This window comes from Sprattus sprattus (assembly GCF_963457725.1).
Source record: "Sprattus sprattus genome assembly, chromosome: 8".
Classification (NCBI taxonomy): Eukaryota; Metazoa; Chordata; class Actinopteri; order Clupeiformes; family Clupeidae; genus Sprattus; species Sprattus sprattus.
Window position 1 is genome coordinate 23,968,316 of NC_137927.1, and position 7,789 is coordinate 23,976,104.

Sequence of the window (7,789 nt, forward strand, 5' to 3'; positions counted from 1 at the left end):
CTCTCTCTTTCTCTCTCTCCCTCTCGCTCTCTTTTTCTCTCTTTCATACACACACAAAGCGCCATACGTTGTTTTGGCCTCTACACCATTTTCAATTGTACCTCAATACACCCTTGTCTGTTGAATGTCATGTAAAATGTCAGCGAAACAGTGTGATCTCGATAAATTAACGCAACGCATAAAATCCCCTCGGCCGTATTTGGGCTGAGGCCAGTGTTTGCAGCAATGGGAGAAAGCACTTAGCTGTGGAATTGCAGTGTTTTATAGTCTGATAACGCCATTACTCAGGACAGAATAAAAATGAGTGAAAAGGACTGTAATTTAGATCTTAGCTCTAAATTAGCTGGAGTCCATTTTCTTGCTCTTCCCAGCTTGCCTTCCCTCAGCTTGTTGCACAAAAATCCTCTCAATCTTTTCTATCACTGCAGCTTGTTAAATCCAAGAGTCATTTCTAAAGCCTTTTAGTGGACCGACAAAATGGAGAGGTGAAAGAAACACGTTTAATTTCCAGAGGCTTGTTCTGTTTGTGGTGCATGCTATCTCACGATCAAGTCATTGTCTCTCCACAAGACCAGGACCTAAGAATTAACCTTCCCATTTCCTGACATTAGATAGATTGACAAACCAAATACAGACCTGTTCTTCAATAATCCAATACCCACAAGATTTTTTTTCTGTGGGGGGCTGAATAGTTTAAACGCATAAAGGCTCTTAACCAAGCCTGTGAATGTCTCTAATATGCAATCACAATGTTCGGTCATGAGCGTTAAGTCAGCGAGCAAAAATAAAGGCTGCTGTCGCCGTGCCAATCACCGTTCCGCTTCGCATCATAATCCTCTCCTGCCCGGTGCCATGGCAACCACCATTAAGTGGACACTATAATCATATCATTAATTCAGCATCGCGGCCTCTTTGTCTCTATTTCTGAAAGCAGGTGAGCACGGAACACCTCTCTCCACCCACGCCAGTGGACAAGGCCTCGAAAGGGCCCAAACGTCTTTCTCTCTCTCTATCTACTGTATCTGTCTATCTGTCTATCTATCTATCTGTCTATCTCTCTCTATCTCTTGAACTGCATCCTCTCAAGGCCTCAAAAGGGCCCAAACGTCTTTCTCTCTCTCTATCTATCTATCTATCTGTCTATCTGTCTATCTATCTATCTGTCTATCTCTCTCTATCTCTTGAACTGCATCCTCTCAAGGCCTCAAAAGGGCCCAAACGTCTTTCTCTCTCTCTATCTATCTATCTATCTGTCTATCTGTCTATCTATCTATCTGTCTATCTCTCTCTATCTCTTGAACTGCATCCTCTCCAAACGTCTTTCTCTCTATCTATCTGTCTATCTGTCTATCTGTCTATCTGTCTATCTTTCTCTATCTCTTGAACTGCATCCTCTCCAAACGTCTTTCTCTCTATCTATCTGTCTATCTGTCTATCTATCTATCTGTCTATCTCTCTCTATCTCTTGAACTGCATCCTCTCCAAACGTCTTTCTCTCTCTCTATCTGTCTATCTGTCTATCTGTCTCTATCTCTTGAACTGCATCCTCTCCAAGCTGAGGCTGTTCTCTGCCAGGCCGAATCAGCGGGTGGCCACCATGACTTCAGACATACGTACATACATTCATTCAGGCCCCACCAAGGCGTCTCTGAGCGGGGAGCCTTCTCTGGGCGTAAGAGGCGTTTCATCATTAGGCTCAGTGCGCAGTGTCAGGGCGAGCACGGGCATCTTAGATATATTTCTGCCGGAGGTTTTCTCTAATCGTGCTCCAGGATCCACCACCCACTGTTTGTGATTTAGCGCTGATCTGTGTGATCTGATCTTCATGATTTGTTTCGTTCTCTCTCTCTCTCTCTCTCTCTTCTTCTTCTTTTTTTTTCTTTCTTTCTCCTCCCCTCTTCTCTATTTGCAGAGCCGAGTCACGAGACTGAGAGGAATGAGAGGCTCAGCATGTTTATTCTGTGAGCTGTTTATGCATTCCCAGGTCAGTCCCACAAGCACACTTTCTGACACTCACCCGCAGAGTAAACTCACACACTATACACATGCAGAGAGAGGGAGAGAGAGATAGGGAGGGAGGGAGGGAGGGAGGGAGGGTGGGAGAGACCACAGACAACCTGTGATCTCTCCAACCAGAGAGATACGCATACACATATGCACACACTCTGGCCCTTCACACTCATTTACATACAGACAGATTCCTTCACACACACTCAGACAGCCAGGATTGTGGATTTGCTGGCCTGTTGTCATTTTTCAGTTTAGACATGAACACAAGGATGCACACCCTTTATTTCTTGCTCTCTCTCTCTTTCTCTTTCTCTTTCGCTCTCTCTCTCTCAAACACATACGCACACACACACACACACACACACACACACACACACACACACATATGCATGCATTGCTTCCCCAATTCATTCACATGCATGCATGCACGTACGCATAATTGCTCACACACCACTCAGCCTTCCCGATCCAGCCATGTGATTGTGTGTGTGTGTGTATGTGTGTTCTGCGTGCGGGTGTGTACTTCCTCTGACAAGGAGAGCTCATCACTCTGTGGTAAGTGGAAGTCTCACTCATATCCCATCTCCTCATCGTGTCACCCCCCCCCCCCCCCCCCCTAAACCACCAACCCCCATCCTCCTCAACACACACCCACACACTCTCTCTCTCTCTCTCTCACACACACACACACACACACACACACACCCACACTCTCTCTCTCACACACACACACACGTTCGCACACATCTCAGATATCACACATCAGTTAGCTCTTTTGGATGGGCAGGCAGAAGGGGAAGGGGAGGGAGGGGGGGGGGGGGGGGTGACAGGGATGGAGGAAGTACACAGGAAGTACATTAGTTATCAGTCTCTGTCGTCTCCACCTCTTCACATCCCATCAGGGTGAGGGCAGCTGGCCGCACCTCCCCGCTCCCGCTCCCTCGTTTTCACCCTTAAGAGTCCCCCATGCTCCAGTTTAGAAGCGCCTGCCGATCCCAGTGACACTTGGCGCTACACACATACGTGAGACGGCGCGATGAATATTTACATAAAAGATGGCAGGACCCAAAAAAAGAAAGGAGGAGAGAGAGAGAGAAAAAAAAAAGTGTGTGTAGAAAGAGGAGGGAGGATATATATTGTTCTCTCTGGCAGGTGGACGCGATTTATTGGCAAGGGAGGAGGAGTTTATGAATGTTTACAGGTTTTAGGCTCTTGTGTGAGGAGTGTTTCCCTGCTTAGGGTATTCACTGTGTGTTTTTGCGTATGTGTGTTTGCGTGTGTGTGTGTGTGTTTGTGTGTGTTGTTATTTGTGTGTCTGAGATACCGAGAGAGAGACAGACAGCATGAAAATGGTGAATGCACACGTGTGTGGGTGCAAGCGTAAAATCCATTTCCTCTCTCCTACCCACAAGCTGGGCTCTTAATATTTTCAAATCCACCTGTCAATCATTTTGGATGTCTGAAATTATATAACTGATGCATGTAAAAAAAAAACTTGCATGCCAAGCATCACTGAAGGTGAAATAGAATGCCTTAAGCAGCTTAACACTGCCCTGCATGCCTGCTTAATTTACACCCCTCCCCCCCCCCCCAAAGCATGTGAATGAGCTACTGTATGTATGGAGGAACTTTATTGGAAAAGCACAGGTTCTGCATGTCCCACTGGGCTTTCTGTAGACGCAGGGGGTGAATAGGGTTAAAACAGAAGCATTTGGGAAAGGGTGAGGGTGGGGTGGGGGGGGGGGGGGGGGGGGTGGGGGGGCCCTGCTTGCTTTACTACGACTGGTAGCCTCTGTGCTCACGCTAATTATTTTTTTAGTCAGCCGTGTGTGCCGAGCTCGCCTACTAGTTGTGCAAATGCTTATTTAAGCTGTGTAGCTTGACAAGCATATGGTTTTCATCATCATAAAGAAATGTTTGAGGAGCTTATGTTTTCATGAGGCCGAGGCTCTGACTAGTCTGTCAAACCCAGACTCTGAGCTGCCTTCCGGGCTCTCCTCTTCAACAGTCTTAACCGCGGATACTATATTAGCATGATAGGATATAATGATAATAATAGAGATCAATGTTTAAACCCTTCTCTCTAGGTGTACTTCTGTATTGGATAAAGGTAAATAGGCTTTGGTTTTGAAGGGGGTTTGTTTCAGTTGTGCGAGCTTCAGTGTTCCCTTTGAAATGCTTTGGTAAGATATTCTGAGGCATTTTACACTGTAGATGATATCAGCCTTTCATGGGTCATAAAAAACATGTCAGACGAAGTTATAATAATCTATGAGACGTTATAGTTTTTATTGCCATGCACACTTACTCAACCACATGCAACCCAACACAGATGTGTCATCAAGGATCTGAGCACAGCCGCGTGCACAAACACAGACACACACTCACACACATGAACACTCCTCAAACATGGATGTGCCATATGGTGCAGACACACTCATGGACATTCACATAGACAATATACACACACACACACACACACACACACACTGCATGTGATTGCTTGTGCTGTGCGTTGTTAATGTTCGGGCTCCCCTATCGTGCACAGGAATGACCAAGAGCAAAAACAGGAAGATGGTTCAGTAACACTCACGTCCCAAACACATGTCCCATGTCCCCAACACCACATCATGTCCCATGTCTCAAACACCACCACTTCCACTTGTGAGGAATGTGATTTCCAATAAAATCATTTGATTTCTTCACACAGTAGTTCTTAATGCAGTAATACTTTAAATAAACATCGCAATTCCAGCATGGCTCTGTGAATAAATAGAACAAAGGAGAGGCAAAGGATTTCCTCTCTTGATTGCGCACAGATGTGAGCTGGGTCTGGCGTTGGTTAAACTTCGATTAAGAGGGAAACTCGGAGTAATTCAATAAATAAGGATGCGGCTATACAAATAGCATTTTAATGTGTCTCACAGCAGGCAAACTTTTCATTGTCCTGCTGTTTGAACACGTAAGGTACATGTAGAGCCTACTGAGTGCTGTATCAGTTGCTATGGCCTGATATGGGGGGGGGGGGGGGGGGGGGTGGATATGTAGGCTTTTACTCCAAAGCACCTTAGTGGGAGTTAATAAACAATAGTGTACAATCTTATGTCATCATATGTCACATGGTCAATGTAGTGGTAGTGACAGTAGCATTGGAAGTTAAGAGAGGGGCAGAGACACAGAACAGTTCAACTCGGCAACACAAGCAGGTGTCAAATATGCAGTGCCCTCTCTCTCTATCTCTCTATTTATCTGTGTATCTCCCTCTCTCCAACTCCCTCAGCCTCTCTGTATGTACTCCGCTGTGTGAGTGTGAGTGTGTGTGTGTGCGAGAGAGATGATCAAATCATCATATGAAAAAATCCGATCGGATCCGCGCAAGAGGCGGAAAGGTCATGGGGAGTGGGTAAAAATGGATGAAGGCTAATGATTATCTCAACCTTTATCTAATCAATAATCATTTATCCAACGATATTACCCACACCCGCAGCCCATTGCCCATTAAACCGGCCCCAGACACCGACAGCTCCAGCAGCCCTGCCTGGAAGCGCTATGGCCAGAGATGAGTGCCTTTTGTCAGGGAGGCAGTGTGAGAGGGCTCCCACTGCTGTTAGCCTAGCGCTAGCCAAAATGAGCAGCATTATTTAAAGGACTGATATCTCCCACAGCAGGGTAGAGATGCAAAGCACATACACAGAGGGAGAGAGATAGAGAGAGAGAGAGAGAGAGAGAGAGAGAGAGAGAGCGAGAGAGAGAGAGGAAACGGAACAGGTAAATGTACCACAACATATGAAAATACTTTTTTTTTCTTTATCTCTGGATCGTGATCATGAGTGCCTACTCACAATAAGCAACAAAAACACCAAAGAAAAAAATCTCATCAAGTTGAATCTGTGGCAGACATTTCTCTCTATTAGGAAAGCAGACGGGAGATAAAGATGGAATCATATTTGGGGGTGGAGTGAGACAGGGCAGCTTGTGTTTGATTATATCTATTTTTCCTCGCGTCTGTGTCATTTTTACGAGGCTGGCCTGGTGCTAGAGTGACACCAGCCCTCTGTCTGTCTCTGTCTGCCCCCCCCCCCCCCCCCCCACACCCCCCCACCCCCCCACTGATGCCATCTTCATCATGAGCCGTGGCTTTATTGCCTTTAATGACTCCCTCTTTCCCTTCATTAATTCTTTATCGATTTCTCTGGACGTCTGCTGAATTAATTTTCAATTACGGAGGATTTTAAAAAACGCACTACAAATGTGTGTGTCCGTGTACATTTGCAAGTGTTTGTAAGTATGGGAGGATCCACTGGGGGAATAGTCAAATCTTCTCCCCTGCTGCTTTCAGGTATGCTTTTTTTTTATGTTGAAGGGAATTTCTGAAAGACTATTTTTTTTCTTATTTCGTACACACACACACACACACACACACACACACACACACACACACACACACACACACACACACACACACACACACAGACACACCTACACACACAAAAACACACACACATACACAGACATTTTCACATACATTCATATATGCCCACACATACACATACACCCACACCCACACCCACACCCACACCCACACCCACACACACACACACACACACACACACACACACACACACACACACACACACACACACACACACACACACACACACACGCACACAAAGACATGCACATGGAGGGAGGCGCTGGGGAGGGTGTGAATCTGACAGAATGAAATTGTACTAAAGGTCAGTGTGAGCTAATGGCTGGCTGTGTGTGTGTGTGTGTGTGTGTGTGTGTGTGTGTGTGTGTGTGTGTGTGTGTGTGTGTGTGTGTGTGTGTGTGTGTATGTATGTGTGTGTGTGAGCTAATGGCTGGGGTATCTTACATGAAATAAGTCCAGACACTTTCGACAGGTCTCTCAATGTCACAGAGCAGCCTTTAGCCGCGGCCTCTGACGTGACTGGAAAGCGAGGGGAGAGAGACGGAGAGAGACGGGGTGCACTGGTACTGCTGTGTGGGGGGGTGTTGGCTGATGTGGAGTGGCATGGCACTGGACAGGCATCTAATTTACACACCCTTCAAATCGGCACAAACATCTCTGGTGAGCAAACATCGCATATCTCACCTCACACACACACACACACACACACAAACACCGACACACACACACACACACACACACACTTTCCACGGCAGGTCTGCCTCAGAGCAGCCCAAACTCATCTGCTACAGGTACAGACACACACTCACAGTTACGTGCATACAGGAATAGATTGCCAATATGTCATATGAAAAGGCTGTTAATTAGAGTTATTACTCACTTTGAGTTCCATGGCAGATATTGAGCGTCTTTTTTTTTTTTTAAGTGCTACAGCTGGATCAGAGTGGCAACTACTGAAAAAACTGTGTGCACCTCGAGAGGGCCTGCAATTCAAAAACAGCACTTGTTGAACAAGAAGTACTCCACCGATTATGAAAAAATACCATGCACAGACCACACTGTAAAGCCAAAATGGAAAACTTTGCCCTCCCAGTTGATAGCTCACTACACGATATGTGTGTGTGTGCGTGTGCGTGTGCGTGTGCGTGTGCGTGTGCGTGTGCGTGTGCGTGTGCGTGCAGTAGAGTCATTTTAACTTTTAAATGCATGTTTTTATACCTCAATGCACAGTATGCGATTTTGTGTGATTCTGGATGTGTTTCTTTGTATGTGTGTGTGTGTGTGTGTGTGTGTGTGTGAGGGAGGTGTTGTGTGTGGGGTTGTGTGCATAGTCAGCTAGTGTTTGTG